Source organism: Mixophyes fleayi, chromosome 3 (genome assembly GCF_038048845.1).
Source record: "Mixophyes fleayi isolate aMixFle1 chromosome 3, aMixFle1.hap1, whole genome shotgun sequence".
NCBI classification, from domain to species: Eukaryota; Metazoa; Chordata; class Amphibia; order Anura; family Limnodynastidae; genus Mixophyes; species Mixophyes fleayi.
Window position 1 is genome coordinate 169,449,919 of NC_134404.1, and position 17,636 is coordinate 169,467,554.

Consider the following 17,636-nt stretch of genomic DNA (forward strand, 5'->3'; position numbering starts at 1 on the left):
AATCAAATAAAGTACTGGAGAGGTAGATGAGAATTGGAAAATGATTGGTGAAATGGATATATCAATCCAATAAAGCCTTGTTAAAACAGTATATAATGAAATTAAGGATTGGTGAGATGGGTATATGAATTAAATACGGACCATTGAGATGTATGTATGGATCAAAAAAGGACTGTCAAGGTGGTTATCTAATTTTAATACAAGACTGGCAATATAAGAATATGCATCAAATCAGAACTGCAGAATGTGCATATAACTATATAGAGGACTATACTGAAAGAAGAACATGCACAACTAGGGAAACTGGTATACAGATATATTGAAAAACTTGGGAAATGGGTAAATGAATGTAATAAAGTATTAGACACATTGATATATTCAGTGAATGAAGATGTGGAGAAATGAGTATTACTTAAATAAGAATGGGGATATTGGTATATGAATCAAAGTAAGGAGTGAGGTAATGGGTATATGTATCTAATGTGGACTGGGAAACAGATCATAGAACAGACAAGATGAAACAACCTTTGAGAACAAGTATATTATTTGAATAAATGACTAGGGAAATGGTTATATGTAGCGACTAAAGGACAATGGAAACTGCTACACAAATTGAATTAGGGACCAATAGAAATTTGGCCTAGAATACATGTGTATGTATTAAATTAACAATAGGAAAAAAGAAGTATGCAAATAGAATGAAGGACTAGGGAAATGGGTATATGTATAAGTTGGAACATATGAACTGATATATGAATTGAGTTAGGGAACTGTGGAAATTGGGGAAAATACAAGTGTTTAAATGAAAGATTAGGCATTAGGCATTTGACTTCAAATTTATATATGACCAAACAGGAGGCAATGCATTGGAGGATTGCAGGTAAAGGGAATATTACAGCACTATTCTATTAACTAGGCTCCAGTGAAAGGCATAATATCAGATTTAGAATGCCACTTTCTGATGTTCACACTTCAATATCTTAGAGTAAAATGTGTGGTCCTTCTTATGGTATCCACATGAAGCAGCATTTAGTGAGTAAACTTAGCACCACTGGCTCGTATTGAGCTCAAAAAGTTGGATAGTTGTGAACAAGCCCTCAGTGTAGAATAAAAAAGAGTAATATTTCTACATCCAGTGGGACTGATGTATCAGTCCAATTGTATTATTCACCTGGATTTGCACATCAATCCTGCTCTGAAATCATACATGGGGCTAAAGGTGGCGTTAGATATAAAACAGTGTTAATAACCCTGCCTTTTAATAAAAGGGCAGAGTCGAAATAACAAAGGTGATGTTAAAACTGGAAATGCATAAACATCTAGCACCTAATTCATAAAAGTTGTTTGCAGTGTTTATAAAACAGTAATTTTTTTAAGCCAAATTTTAATGGACAATTTCACTGAAAACTGAACGTTCAATGTTCAGTGGAATATCATAAGTTAAATCCGATAACAAAAGATGACTTACCTGGGGTCTGTCAATCACACAATCTGGTATGTCCCCAGTGTCTTGCAAATGCCTGCTGCAGCTCACCCTGCTTTTGCCTACTCCCACTGTCAGTGTGCTGTTGGTGGTCAACATTGTGCCACAATTAAATAAAATATCTGCCACATCTGGGACAAAACGTAAATGTTTTTACGGAGTGGAAATGACCATGTTCTCTTACGAAATATAAGGAACACCCTTTAAAATGCACCCCTTCCACTCTTTTATCTAATTTTATTGACCATGCAAAACTAAATCTCCCTTTTTCATGGGTTTGCAAAACCAGGAGCACTCATGCACTTTTTCATCACTTAGCCAAATTCTCCCCATCAAATGTTTGCAAATGCTGGCCTCTTCTTTTCAATCTCATGCACTTTAGCAGAAATCTTGGCACACCAGTGCAAACTGAATGCGTTTCATCACTGATGATGATTTTGCAATGTGCCTGTCATTTTTCACATTATAAATGATGTCCGGTATGTTATATCTAGCAACATTATTATCACTTTTTTTATTACTTTGAGCTTTACACCTTTTCTTTAAAAAGAGTATTCCTCATTGAATTTCTGATTGGAAGCAACTAACTTTTCTTCACTTGTTCACAAGATTTAATGGCACGTCTAAATGAGAAAATATTGCAGGCATACGTAATTCAATTACATTTTATATTGGGATTAAGATTTACAGGTCTCTGTCACTTATTCTTGCATATGTTTTGATGTATGGTTTATTTGTATTGCATGGCTATCAGAGAATTTTATGTTATGAATGTTCCAATACATAATTAGATGAAGTTAATTTGCAGTTTGAATAAGACAAATGCTGTTCAGCTGCGTGTTGGATTCAATTATACTCCAAGTTGTTAAGCATAAAACTAATATGTTTCAAGGAAGTATTAATATAATTAATGTTATGAGAATCTCAGTGTAAAAATTTAACCCTGCTACTTTGGAGTCTCCTATGTGGAATAATATTAGACTGTATACATTTCACCATCCTGAGTTTGAAGATTTAGAACAGCATCAACTTAGATAACATGCAATGCACAGAATACCAATACATATGGACCTCAATTGTGGCAACTTTAATAGAAAACACAAACAAAGACATGACATTGTTCAGATAGTTAATGGATTTTAGTTAGGTGCTGTATTGTATTTATGCAATATCTTTAGAATGCAAAGAACTGGACCATTTATGTTAAGTATACAATAAATCAGGGGAATATTGAACAGGGATTCTTTATATCCTGCACATCTTTTTAGCTGTTGTTATTGGCAACTTTACAAGAACAAAAAGTATCCTAGGCCTCCTGTCCCTAGATGCTGTAATTGGAAACTCACTGCCAACAGCATGTTAACATCAGGCAGACATAATACTGATGCCTATGTTAAACTAAGCAATGCTTATATGCAGTGCCCACCATCTTCCCCACACTCCTCCATCCCCACCCAACCCCTGGTTGTGTGCGTACACCCTCTCTCTCTCCCAACACCCTTACCCACCATAGTTCCAACCAATTTTGTATCTATCACTACTATTTTTCATTTAATTTGCCATACATATTATTCATCTTTATTCATCCATATAAATGTAGTCACAATAACCTAGAAAACAGTCATATTTGATACATCTCTAAATGCACATATTCTAGATCAATAGTAATAAACTAGAGAGCCATAGATTGTCTGGTGTTTCTAAAATGCTAGACATGCCCCTGGGGACGTGACACATCATGAAACTGTGTGGCTACATCTTCTTTTTGTGTGAGGGGGGGGGGTGCACAAACTACCTACTGGCCATAACTATGTATAGATAGGTATGGCCTAACATATTTGTTATGGCATGCCATATTTTTCGGCAGCCTTTGTGTTTATGAAAACTCTTGCAAAGAAATTAAAATATGCATATATTTTTTTTAAAAAAAAGCAGAGTTGAATTTAGTCTCTGTTCTTTTATATAAGAGCAAAGTAATATTCTATAAAAAAAAAAAACAAGGAAAATGCACCTCAATCAGATAAAGAAAAGGTTCTCAAGTAGAAGTCATTTTACATTAAAAAACAGACAAAGTGTACAATTTTTCAATTGTACACTTTTCTGGCTATTTTGGAATAAAGCTACCCCACCAGTAGAACCTGCTTCTTCATCTGACTAAGTTGTGGCCTCTTAATTCTTTTTGCATAATTGTTGACATTGGAACCACGGGAGGAGGATCTGAAATAAGCCAACGCCAGTCATCATATGAGTGAAGCTGATTGAATTGTTGGGCTGTGCTTTGCACTCTGCTTGCTGGCTTATGATTTCAAAGTAAGATTTTGCCATTGGATGATAAAAGTGTAACTAATGCATCCACACAGTGGAGAATTTTTGTGAGTGAATAATACTCATGAAAATGCAAATAGTTACCATAATTCGATATAAAATTTTAGTTTAGCTCACAAAATAGATTTTTTAGTTTTTGCATGAAAGGATATTGTTTTAATAAATAGGCAAATTGTTGTTTATTGCTACCAGTTGAAAATGTACTGCAGAAAAATCAGCTAGTGATTTTAACAATAAGATGATATGTGCCACAGTTCAAACTCAAACAATGCTAAAGTGTGCAGATATTATTAATTTTTTCACAATCCTAATGTCAAATATGTATTTTTTGCGCTGTTGTTTATTAAAAATTGTGGAATTTGGAAATAAGTGGAAAAATCACAGCAGAATACTGCCTCACCGGTGAGGAGGGTCATGGTTGGAAGCTGTCAAACACGAGGTCTACTCTAAGGTAAAGAAACATATATATTGCAGTGCTCTCTATACTTCCTGACCTATGTATCTGCTTCTTCTTCCTTAATGTGCTTTCTAATGAGATAGCACTAAAAGCCTCTGCCTTAAGGGTACTGTGAAATCTCAAACCCCATCCTCCAGCCAAAGCTGGTATTTCCTATGGCGGGTCAAGACTTCGTTAACCAATAGAAAACCCCTCTCTGCTATTGGTCTGTGCAGCTTCCCATTTTGAGGCTAATAGTAGAGAAGTGGCTTCCTATTGGCCTGCACAGTTACAACTCCAACACTACTCCAGTTCTGAGCGGTCACCTCCCAGTGATGAGGCTTGCGAAAGCTGTGAGTATGTAAATTTGAAATTATTAATTTAATTGCAAGCAAATTATTTGTTTTGAACTTCCCAACATTATTAAAATAAATTCCTGTTGAAAAGCATTTGAATAGATGCCCATTTTAGGCATGTCTTGGGAGCATAGTTGAAGTGCTTAAGAGTTCCAAATTTGAATAAATAAAAGGGTTTAATACATTCACGTAGTAATACTTTATGTTATGGTTCTAATTAAAGACCAATTACATGCAACTGTTAGAAATAATTTAGATGAATCCTGCATATTATTGAGTTAAATGAAATACCTGAACAGATGTGCTTATAAGCATCTGAATATGGTCAGTGTGCTTTCTGCTCTGTCTTTCAGTGAAAACTACATTACTTAGGTCAGGTGATACATTCTATATCAAATTGATCTTAAACAAGTAGCCATCTATGTTTCAAGGTAACAAAAATGCTCTTTGGAGGCTGCCCATGTAAATAAATTCAGCTATCTGCTGCCTCCAAAAAGCATTTTTGTTATTGGTGGCACAGCAATAATATCTTGTATGCTATGGTCTACATTGTAACTGTTTTGTCATCATAGATCAGTACTAGATCAGCTTGGAACATTTTCTCGATCCAACTGTTTGTTTTAACACAGCTATTAAGTCAAAATAAGAATAAATAATGCATTTAACTTCATGCTTTATCAATGAACAGTTCAATCATGGGTTGTCTTTTAAGCAAAGTGAACCTATAAATAAATGTCTGTTACAGTATAGATAAGAGTTTCTTAACTCCAGTCCTCACGCGCTCCCAACTGCTCATGTTTTCAGGATTTCTTTAATCATGTACAGAAGACTTATAGTCTACTTGGCTAGGTCAGTAATCATCCTACCTGTTTCACAGACAGAAATCCTCAAAACATGATCTGTTACAGGGCGCATGCAGGATTTTTAGGGGGGGGAGTCTCCCCCCACCCAAAAAAAAAAAGCGAGAGAGCTGCTGCTCCGTTTCGGCAGCACTGTACTATACAGCAGCCGCAGCGCTGTCAAAGAAGTGTCCGCGTCGGTGTTATATACGCTTCTTTGACAGCGCCGTGGCTGCTATATAGTACAGTGCCGTTATGTGTGGCACTTTGTTAGTGGAGGCCCCCCTGCGTGCGCCCCTCTGTTAGGGGTATGTGATGACTGGACTCAAGAAACACTGCTATAGATGGATGATATTTATTTGACAAGGCAAACAATATGACAGGTCTTAATTATTTTAAAAATGCCAAGCTAGAGAATATCTTTAGTGTCACTGCAGAGTGAGTTATTAACTAAGCATACTTTAGCCAAGTCTTTTTTACAGAACCTTACAGTAAGACTTCAATGTACACCCTGATCTAATTTATTTAGTCACAATTTTTGTACAATAAATTCTCTTTGTCAGAGCAACATAAGTTGTAATTTCAAACTTTTATATAAGAGATATTAAACATGTGCCCAAGAGAAACATCCCATACACATCACCTGAGTATCAGAAGGGAACCTCCATCTTGATTGGTTAATTTCCAAGACTACCCGGTTGTGTAATAATTATTCAATCTGAAAAAAAAACCAAAGTTAAAACCATTAAGAATATAATACAAATATACATAGAAATGCATATAAAATATGTCCATTTAAACAATATCAAAGTAAACATTAGACTTTTTCATTAAATAAACCAATACGAAATATGCAAGTATCATTCATATAACAAGCAAGTTAACAAACACATTGTTTTGCATATAAGAATAATTCCACTCAAAAGAAAAAAATGGGAGAAATATTCTAAGTAATCCCTAATCCTAAAATGTTACTTACCTGGGATCCGTTGTTTATGCTATCTGGTAGGAACCCTCACATGTACTGTGCACAAGTCACTGCTTCTTATCATCATCATCATCATCACCATTTATTTATATAGCGCCACTGATTCTGAAGCGCTGCACAGAGAACTCACTCACATCAGTCCCTGCCCCATTGGAGCTTACAGTCTAAATTCCCTAACATACACACACACACAGACTAGGGTCAATATTTAATAGCAGCCAATTAACCTACTTGTTTCTGCACTACACTAGAGCACCTATACTTTGCTTTGCAAGGAAAGCTCTCACTCATCCTGTACACACTATTGTTCCTCTGCAAGTGCCTTGGTGGAAATCTAGGCATAGTAGTGCCAATCAAAGTGCATTGTGGGTCCAAAGCTGGTTTTGTACTGCACAATAGATGTTTTGCACCTTCAGTGTTTCAGTTTTGAGGGGAGTCAGTGGTCGAAGTGGGCTGGTATATGGTGCTATACCATACTGTCACTTCTACTACTGCTTTCTTTGAAAAACTATCAAATTCCATTCACTATACCTCTTGTGCTTTTGTGGAACTGCTTTTGAGTAGATGATTTCTGAGACTGTGCCCCACCATAGCACATGCTGGCAAAGGAAAAATGTCTGTTAAAAATCCTGCCAATATAATTTTTAGTCCACCCCCTTAATTATAATTATACTATTTTTGCCTAAAATTTTGCCCACTAAAATCAGGAGTATGTTAAAGCAGCAATCCCATGATAAAATGATCTACTCCATGACCATATTTCCTTAATGTATTCAGGCTGCTAATGATTTATAATTCTGCACAGTTTCCATAGTGTCATGCAGCGTCAGACTGACCCGCCATGGGGCTGGGGTATTCCCTGGTGGGCCCTGATGCCTGATAGCCCCACCATCTTCATTGGTGGGGCGGAGCAGAGAAAAGAGCACTTTTCATTGAAACAGAGAGCCGCACCTCTAACTACTAATGTTGCCGTCGACAATGACACCTTCATGCTGTGGGATAAGAAGATCCACCCCCCCCCCCCCTAAAGGAGGAGCTGCCACTCAGAAGAGCTGATTGAAGAAAGAGCCATTGTTAATGATCACAGGTTAGTACAGCAGAAAACTTTTGCACTTCCATTTCTAACACTGTAGAAGCATTTGCATTGGCTCCTGCTTGCAGGGTTTTCCCATTTCTAAACTTCTGCAGCGAAGGATATAATGTTAGATTTATATACTGTGTGCACTATTTGTAAAGTATGTATGTACATAGCATACAAATATTTAATTAAAACACACAGTTGCATCCCATCCTGTCCTGTCAAAATGACATATTTTTCAGTGACACTGTGAAGCTCACCACATGGGATTCAATCCTGCTGCTTTGTCCAAGCACTTAGGAACTAGATCACTGGTTAATTCCTTGTTAGAGCAGTCAGATCCCACATACGGTCCAAACAAATACCTACTACAGTTGCCAACATGCCTGACAATGAGCCAATTGACTTTAACTTAAATCAGTAAAAGGCATTATGCTCCTTTTGGGACTCCGCGGGCAGCAGCTCCGTTTTGCCAGCGCTGTCCTATACAGCAGCCGCGGCGCTGTCTAAGAAGCGTCTGCGACGGTGCTGTATACAATACAGCACCGCCGCGGACGCTTCTTTGACAGCGCCGCAGCTGCTGTATAGGACAGTGGCCACTTAGTTAGCGCAGGGGGGGTTTCTAGGGACTCAGAAACCCCCCCTGCATGCGCCACTGGTAGTGTTACCATAAGTGCGAAAATATCACACAAAGAAAGCACAATAGGAGTTATTGCATCCAATGGGACTTGGGAAATACCATAACATTGCAAGAAAATATATTTTTTTGGGTTTCACGAAAAGGTGAAGAAGTAAATGTGAAGATAAACTTATATCATGTTTTCATGTGTGCTATATTATCACGTGCTAAAAGAGCACAACCAGTAACCAACAAATTGTATATACTGTTAATGGGGAGGCTGTGCTGACACAATAAAAAGAGCACTACATATAAACATAACACTATATATACTCTTATGGGGGAGGGGGTTCTGACACAAATAGAAATAAGACAACCAGTGAACAAATAATAAAAAAAACCCTACTAGTAAACATTATATATATATACTGTTGGGGGTGTGGACAAATCTAAAAAAATTAAAGTCGCATTCCTAAATACTACGTATTATTATTAGCAGTGGGGGGGGGGGGTTTCTGACTGGGTACGATTATCCAATAGGTTGATCTGACTGCAGCATATGGTGCAAAATTGTGACAGAGTAGTATAAAATGATATTCACTTTAAAATATAAGAGAATATTTGTTCTCCACAGTAAAAAGAAAACATGAAATAAAAATGTAGAGGGTTTTAATCTTGACCTATTCCTATGGTAAATGCTGAAGACAATAAGTTATCCTTGAGTGAGCACTTGAGGATAACATTTATTAATTGATACATATTTCATCTCTATTTCCTTTACATGATACATGTGAAATTGTCCTTATTTGCGACTTCCGCTTTTTCTTTATAGATCATACTATGGTGTTATACATTGTCCTCCATTGGCTGACCACATCCCCTTTAATGATTGACCACATCCCCTCTTGCAGTTGGCCACACCCCAGTGTAGTGGACCCCTACCACTGCATTCTCCCAGTAGGCCCTTTATGTCCCACTTCGACACTGGTGTCATTTGACTACAATGGCAACCACAGTCACATGATACATGATTTAATGAGCAAAGAGGCATTGGAACATCCATCTGAGCTGTCTGTATTATAAAATCCTCCCCTGATGAGCTAGAAGTGCAGAAAACACACAGTGAAGCAGCAGACAGAGCAGGAGGAGGTTCAGGAGAGGATAAGTGCAGTGAGAATTTTTAGTTGTTTTATTAAAAAAGTCCTTCCCTTTGTCCTTCATTTTAGCAATTCTGACCACCGCTAAACACAGTTATGTTTACCATAGCTTATTTTCAGATTCATCTCTATACCTGTCATGAGGGTGGTGCTCAGCCGCTTGCTCATGCCTGCGTTCTGGCTGTCATGACAACAGCTGGGACATCACCTCCAGGTCCTCCATCTCGGCCATTGTCATGGCAACGGCATCTGGGCTACCCGGGTGCATGCACAAAACGAGTTAATTAATTAGGCACTTCACGAGAGGGTTATCTCTACCCCTAAACACTACTGGCCAGCTTCTGTATTTAAGGCAGGGAGGGCTTAGTCTCCCAGTTATAGCTTCTGGATTCCTGTTTCTGACCTGATCGTGTGTACTGTGTGCCCTACTATTCTCTGGATTGTCCTTTTCGGTGTGACCCTTGGCTTGTTACGTGGATTCTGCATGTTTTCCGATTGCCCTGACCTCTTAACCTGTTCCCTGGATATTCTTGTTTGCCACCAGCCCTGACCTTGTTGTTTATCCCTGACCATCCTGTCTGCTTCGAACCCCTGACCTAGGCCTGCCTTTGGACTCCACGTTCTGTTTCGGATTGGCTTCTACCACCGGTTTGCTGTGGTGTTGCGCATAAACTTACAATACATTAGCGACAAGGGGTCTTACGAGTACCTGTGAGCACATCAAGCTCTATGGGAATGGTGGCTGCTATAGGTGAAGACCTCTACCATCAGTTCAGTAAGCTTATGACAAGACCCGCCAGCATAACAATACCAATCACAACATACAACATAAAGCTGTTTGCTTCTTGTTTCTGTAAGTCTATCATCCCTCTCCCTCCTTATTTATCTTCAAATTCAACTTCAATCCTTACTTCTTAAATTAGTAGTACTTCTGCAATCTGTGACTGTTACCATGTCATTTATAACCATGCTCACGACTCACTAGTGTACTGTTCTGAACTTTAGCACTAGTTGCCTTTAATTTTTGTAACTCTCATTCCATCTACTTAGAGTGTAAGCTCTTTGCCGGAGAAACATAATTATATTTTGTTTCATCTTATTGCATTTAATACTCCCAGAGCTTTATTTTTCATATAGACAAACCCAGCACATGCCTGTGGTAGGACACAATGAGGCCAAAGAAATAGTATCTGTGCATATTGTGAGAAGCTTTAGATGGTTGGGACACTATGTGGCAAATGTCTGTTGCTGGCTGTGGTGAGAAGTATATTTTGCTTTGTTCCAAAATCAAAGATTTGAAAATTTCCCCTTTAGAAATCCTGAGTTTTGTCAGCATTCTGCTTCAGATATCAATGCATCTTTACTGCAGCCTTGCCAGCCAGGAGTAGGTAATTGTTATTTTTGTTATTTTAAAAAAGTCAAATGTGTCAAGGGCTGGAAGTGGGTATTTGTGGTAGGAGGGACGGTAGGCTGAAGCTTTGCCTAGGGCGCCGAGAGAAATATTGCACTAGCCCTGCAGGCAGCCATACAGGACTACCCTCCAGGGAGATTTTACAAAGGAGATAATGATTTGAGGGAGCACAGTAAAGACAAATGACTATAAGTTGCATGACTAAAAGATACATAATGAATATGTATGTGAGGCTGGATTCCTCACTAGACTGAATGATTAAATCTTTCCTTTTAAAATTACTCACTATAGAGGGAATTACTCACTCTAGAGGGAACATTGTTTACAGAGTGACTGTAATGCAATGCAAGACAGAGGCAGGAGAGAAGTTCAAACAACTGTGAGTTTATTTGAATATGTTGAAAACATACAGTGTAACTATTGTTCATATACAGAGAAAATATAGCTTGCTACTAATTTGAAAGCACAGAAAAAAAAGTCTCAAGTAATGTCAGTTTCTGACAGCTGTAATGAATTAAAGATCTCCAGAGTCTGTAGCACTTCACAAAGAATAATAAAAGTTTAGATAATAAAAGCAGTACTCACACAATGCAATTTTGGTAATGGAGATTGTCCAATAGTCATAATCACCTGAAAGCAGCAAAACTCCAAGCGCAAATGAGATGAGCCCAGAGCCCCTCAGTGCAAAATCAGCAGGTAGAGTGATTGATAAATATATTCTTTAAAGCCAACAGACAATTGTTCTATATATGCTGTTCTATGTTCATGCAGTGGTACTCACAAAGATAATTCAAAACAAGCAGGATGCTAGAATGCTGAGTTGGCATACTAATGCTGATTGCCATGGTTGTATATCCTGAAGTCTTTCTATACTGTTTGCCAAGGTTGTAGAATTGGAAATCATTGTATAGTGTTTGCCAGGGTTGTAGAGTTGGAAGTCTTTGCATGCTTATTTAACTGTCTGAGGTGAAGCAGGAACTGATAAACTGAAGAATCCTTGAGAGCAGAATGTGCAGGAGCCAAGAGTCCAGTGTAACTTATATCACTGACAAAGATATGCATAGAAAAGGACGGGGCTTTACACTCCAAGGGGCATATTCAATTAGCTTTTGGATTCGCTGTAACGCGCGTTGCCGCGAAAAGTGCGCGTTCTTGCGGGTATTACGGTACCGCATTAACGCGGATTTTCGTTCGCAACCCTATGGGCTGCGAACGAAAATCCACGTTATTGCGGTACCGTGTATTACGTTTCGCGGCTGTTCCGGCGCGTTACCGCGAATCCAAAAGCTAATTGAATATGCCCCCAAAGGTCCAATCAGGTCAGAAAATGTAACAATCCTGTCCAGGTTTGCTACTTTTCCTGTCTGCTCTGTTCTCCTGTGGATCACATGACTCACTTCAGAGCGTGCCATTCAAACCTACTCTATTTAAACTCAGCACTGACACCTGCTCACTGTCAGTGCAACTTGTTTGCTAGCCTGTCTCCATGGACTTCTGTGCATTCTCTGATCCTTGTGTATTCCTAAACTGTCCTGTTGGATTTCCTGTGGGTGAACCTGCTTCATCAACAAAGTCTTTGGGACTCTGTTTGCAAGTATCTCTATGCATCAATTACAAGACTTTGTTTATTATGCCAAGTGTGAGGATTCTCATCATTGTGATATTCTGAACTGCCATCTCACCTATACTACTGTACAAGAACTTGTTTGATACCTTCTGGGTTGTTCCGCTGACGCTGCTATTTCTACACTCTGTGGTGATCAGATCCTTATCTTGCATATATGTTGTAGTGAAATCTCTACTAATTACCGGACCCCTGTGGTATCCTGAACATCGTTACTCACCACTCTCTACTGTGTGCAGAACTTTGCTGCATTGTTTTTCATGTGTTGATATGTACTTATGCTCATATTCATTGAAGTACTTATTAAACAGACGCACTGTCTTGTGTTCTTATTCTCTAAACATCATATGATCCTGACTCAGCTAGTCACGTGCACAGGCCATCATGGGAACTGCCCACTAGGCCTGATATTATTCCAGTCCATAACAGAAAAGAATCACACCTTAATTTAATTTGACAGTTGTCCAAAGACTAATGTCAGCATACACTTTCAGTGACTTAAGGTCAACAGAGATAAAGAGACAGCCCCAGTATTCTAACAGTGACTGATGCTAATACCATCCCTACAGCACCACTCTTGGTTAAATATATAAATAAATGGTGGTGATGATGATGATGATGATGATGATGATGATAATGATGATATCTGTAATGCCATAGCAGTTTTCTGAGGAACAAAAAGGATATCCTGTAGATAGATCTGATGTTAATTCTGCCACTGGTGCAACTCTTAGCAATAACACTGGAGAACTAGTTGAGAAATCTGATGGTGTGATTACAGCTTTTAGTTTAGTGTTGGGAGAAGGTAAAAACATAAAGATGTGGTAGGGAAGACAGCAAAGCCTGGCTGGCAGCGGCACCACCTTGGGTCTCAATGGGGGGACCCAGAGCAGTTACACTGGCCCTGGGAACAAGATGGCTGAATTTGCTGACAAGACAAAGTTTGCACAAGCCAATTGGAGGAATGAAAGATTTATTATCCCTGCCATACTCGACTATATGCAGCCCACTCAGTGAACATATTATCCCTGCCAAGGCCACCTATATGCAGCCAGCTCAGTATAATTATTTCCCCAGCCTTTTTCTATGACTTACCACATTCTTCAATGTCCTTTCAGTCTCTGACATGTTGTACACATCTTACATTCACACGTCTCAGATGCCATGTTGATCTCCATAACAACGCCACACACAGTTGCTAAAATGTCCTCTGCTCACTACAGACAGATGTTGCTGTGTACAAGGGAATGGTAGCTTTTATATCTGTGATAATTCCACTCAGTTCAACTCATTAGTCAGTTTTTGATCACGGTGTACCGGCTAGGTAAGTTGGTTAAATAGCGCAGAAGTTTTTTTTTTTCGTGATAAGTGGTGGAAAAAAATAGAGTTTTTTGCTGCAAATGACGTCTGAATGATAAATACTTGCCTTAGATGGAATAAATATATACCTTGTCATTTGTATGCTTTACCTATAATTCATAGATTATGTATTTTTTACCTGTTCTATATTAGTTTGTGTGGCAATTGTTGGCAGAAAATTGAAATAAGTTCAGCATCTCTTCAAATTTCAAGTTTTTACAAATTTAAATGATTCAAATATAGCATGTCAGATTGCCTATGACAAGCGGAAAAGAACACATATGCAAAGAGCTTTGGAAATAAAAAATAATAAGAATGCAGAGATTTACCATATGGGTTCAGATTTCAATAACTTCCCCTTGTAGGCTTTGTCCATTCAAAGTATAGGGAGTCTCCTGGACTTTCAAAGAGTATAGGCATGTATGCCTATAGTATTATAAGTCCATTAAGGTTTGTAGGTCCTATTTTCACTCACATAGTTGCAGGATTTGTAGACCATTTCTGTTTGAAATCTATCCAAACATATATTTAAACTGCAGATCAGGGATACACGTAGCTGAAATATTTATATACGTGACCACGCTCAAAGACATTTTCAATGCTGGTTTGCTTACCAATACAGAGTCTATGTTGAACATGCAGAGTCAACCTAACACTATGGGCACTGCTTTCTGCACATTGCAATCCAAAATATAAACAAAAATCAATCAAATTAATATGTAACATAGTCGGTTTGCTATTATAGAAACAGGGCCAGCGTAACCCATGTGTCAGTGCTTGTTGCGCTAAATGTCTGTTCAAAAGCTATATTTTTTGTGTGCTTGCCTTTAGGTGTAGGTGAACGACAAATACATGTTAAAGAGTGGACAAATACATGTTAAACATCACAAGCAATAACCCCATTCCCAAAAGCTACAAATCAAGACCCAGTGCCTTTCCTGCACCACTAAAGTTAATGCTTACCAGTTAGCACTGCTGCATAATGCCCCCAATGCCTTCTCTTGTACTAAGCAGACCATAAGGTCACCTGTCAGTTGGAACGTGATCCCCACACTGGTGTAATTAAACACACAGAAATTAAATTACACAGCGATGAAGAAACTGGTAAAATAGTTGTTGTATATATGGGATTAATACGAAGAACATCAATCAGTCCCAAATGGAGAGTGTAAACAAGATGTGATATATGAAGAAGGGTTTGGCAGGACAGCTTAACCCTCTTTTAACTTGCCAACAGATCCCAGTGTGTACCATTAAAAGGCTCCCCAGACACAATACCAGGAGGTGGGAAGAGATGACTTAAGCCAGTGCCTCCAAGAGCCAAGAAACCATAATATATAATATGTCTTATTGTCCTAATTTATAAACTGAAATGACTGTATTATCAAAAGTTCTATGATTTGTTCCCACTACTTATCACAACCCTTTTGAATGGGATATAGATTTTTTTAAAGCATTAAAATTAAAGAATTTGTCAAGGATAAACCTGATGCAGCCTCATCAGTCCTCATAATCAGTAAGCATGTTTGACCCACTCTCTGCTAACCCTTTCATCAAATCATGTATTTCAATGCTTGATCATACTATATTGGTTGGTAAAAACAATTGGCAATGGGTTAGATCTAAAAGCAGACCTTTCTAATGTGGAACATTTCCTGATCTATCTAATAACACCACCATATGTATTAGACCTGCTGCTAAGGGTGGCATTATTGTGGTCCAGAAATTTGATCAATGCAGGAAAGAAAGTTTTTGGGTCAATTATCTGATACTCATCTTATATTGGCAGTGACCCTACCAAGTCCTTTAAGACTGATCAAAGTATTGACTATGCAGTGGCAAGTAGCTGGATTACTGAGAACATATAAACCAGGTTTTTGAAAACCAATTTCTCGATCTGGTTATTTATGCCTTTCCTAATATACATAAGTCCACCAGCTCTCCACCCAGGAGGCCAATTATCTCAGCACAGGGTTCACTACTTCAACCAATTTTTCAAGTTTTACTTTCAACCTCTTGCTAAATCTATCCCTAGTTATGTTCAGGACTCTTTCACATTGTTGATTGAGTTGTATGCTTTTAATGAGGATCTTCTGTTGTTTACCATGGATGCAAAAAGTTTATATACCATCATTCCCTAAATGGCTTGTATTGGCACAATACTGAATTGTTTTTATACTGTCTTAAAAAGGTGCCACTTCTGAATATATAATTTATCTATTAAATTTAGCTCAATGTGAACAGCATTAGTTTTTTGCAAATTCCTGGCACAGAGATGAGTTCAAACAAGGCCCTCCAATTATGTTAACAGACGTATACATTATTATGAGGGTGAACACATTAGCCAAATGTATGGGAAATATGTTAACTTTTACGTTTGTTATATTGAAGACCTCTTCTTTTTATGGTCTGCTACTTTTGGGAATTTGGAAATGCTTTAAGGATTTATGAGAGTTTATTGAGAATTATGACTAAAGCAAATCAGCAACTGTTTCTTACACAGGGACTATAGTGCAAAGGAGATTCATGACTGCTTACTAAGAACACACAAAAAATTCTATGGAGGCACTCACGCAATTGCTAAAGATATAATGAATGGTGTCTTATCAGGGCTAATTAAGTTACAGCATCCAACGTCATCAGAGATGCTATTAACAAACACTGGCCAATTGTGGTAACGGATGTCAGTCTTCCTGCATTGCAGTGAGAATGACTTATGATTGCATACAGAAAGGGAAAGAACTTACTTGATCATTTGGTCCATGCTGATTGCCAAGCATACTACGCTTACCTTGGTCAAATATGGCTACCTCTGTCTAAACCAGATTGTTTTATATGCAGTGAGTGCTGAAGATGTGTGCTGTTGCAGCTTGTACAGTCTCTAAAAGATCAGTCAATCATAGACACTTTGCACTACATATTATGGTATATAAATCCTATTCTGTCCATATGATTTGGTCTATGTAGGCAAAATCTCCAGGACTTTTTGGGAAAATTTTCCAATCAATTTATAATTGGACAAACATGTGGTCAGACATTTCTTGAGTGAGGCACATCAGGTTTCAAGTTTGAGATGTATGACTATCGACTGCATACTCTAGAGAGGTGGTATACGACAGAAATTACTATTACAACAAGAAACCAGATGGACTTTTCAGTTGAATGCATTGGCACATCATGAATTACCATATTTCCTCATGTATAAAACACACCCTTTTTCCAAAAATTTGGGGTCTAAAAACTGGGTGCATCTTAAACAGTGGCAGTGGTATATTAGGTTACGTTAACTGGACTGGCCGGTTCGGATTTGTACAATAAAGTTAGCGAGCCTTTGAAAGGTAGTGATCCCTCCCTAACTGGTGCTCTCACCAAAAATGTCCCAGAAGAAAACACAAGAGGCTGGAGGAAGAGAAGAAGATCTGAGTCCAGAATGATCACCCAGGGATGCAGCATGACAATGCTGACAGAGACTCAGACTCCCGCACCCTCACTCTAGTCTCTTCTCCTCTCTCAGAGCTGTGAATAAACGGGTATCACGTGACCTGGAGTACTCTTCAAACCTTGAGTTCCAATGAGCGCGTTTAGAATTTCACTGACGTCACGTAGACACTCCCCAAGCTGTGTAGGACTGGGAGCTTTGTATGCTGAAGTCCCTCTTGTCAACAAGGCTGTGCAGTGGCGCTGCCTTACTGTCATTCAGATTCCATTGTCCAGACACTACACAATGGGAATTTTGACAGTGATGAGTAGTTTTATAATTTTTTTTCCAATTTCGGGTCCCAAAATGAAGGTGCGTCTTATACATGGAAGCGTCTTATACATGGGGAAATACGGTAAATGCAGAGAATTATTTGGGATGTTTTCTTTAATAAGATACCAGAAATGAGGAGATTACGCTACTTCTTAGGGAGCTACAAAAATGATCTTTGAAGGAGAAGGCTTCCACACAGAACATTTAAAG

General features: G+C 38.4%; 1 protein-coding gene across 1 annotated transcript in view; it reads right to left on the reverse strand.

The window, feature by feature from the left end:
* Window positions 1-6,153, reverse strand: part of CNR1 (cannabinoid receptor 1) — a 53,972-nt gene extending 47,819 nt beyond the window's left edge. The window contains exon 1 of the mRNA XM_075200625.1: window positions 6,083-6,153. The gene's annotated coding sequence lies outside the window, so the exon portion shown is untranslated. The remainder of the gene's footprint in view (window positions 1-6,082) is intronic.
* Window positions 6,154-17,636: the final 11,483 nt, after the last annotated feature.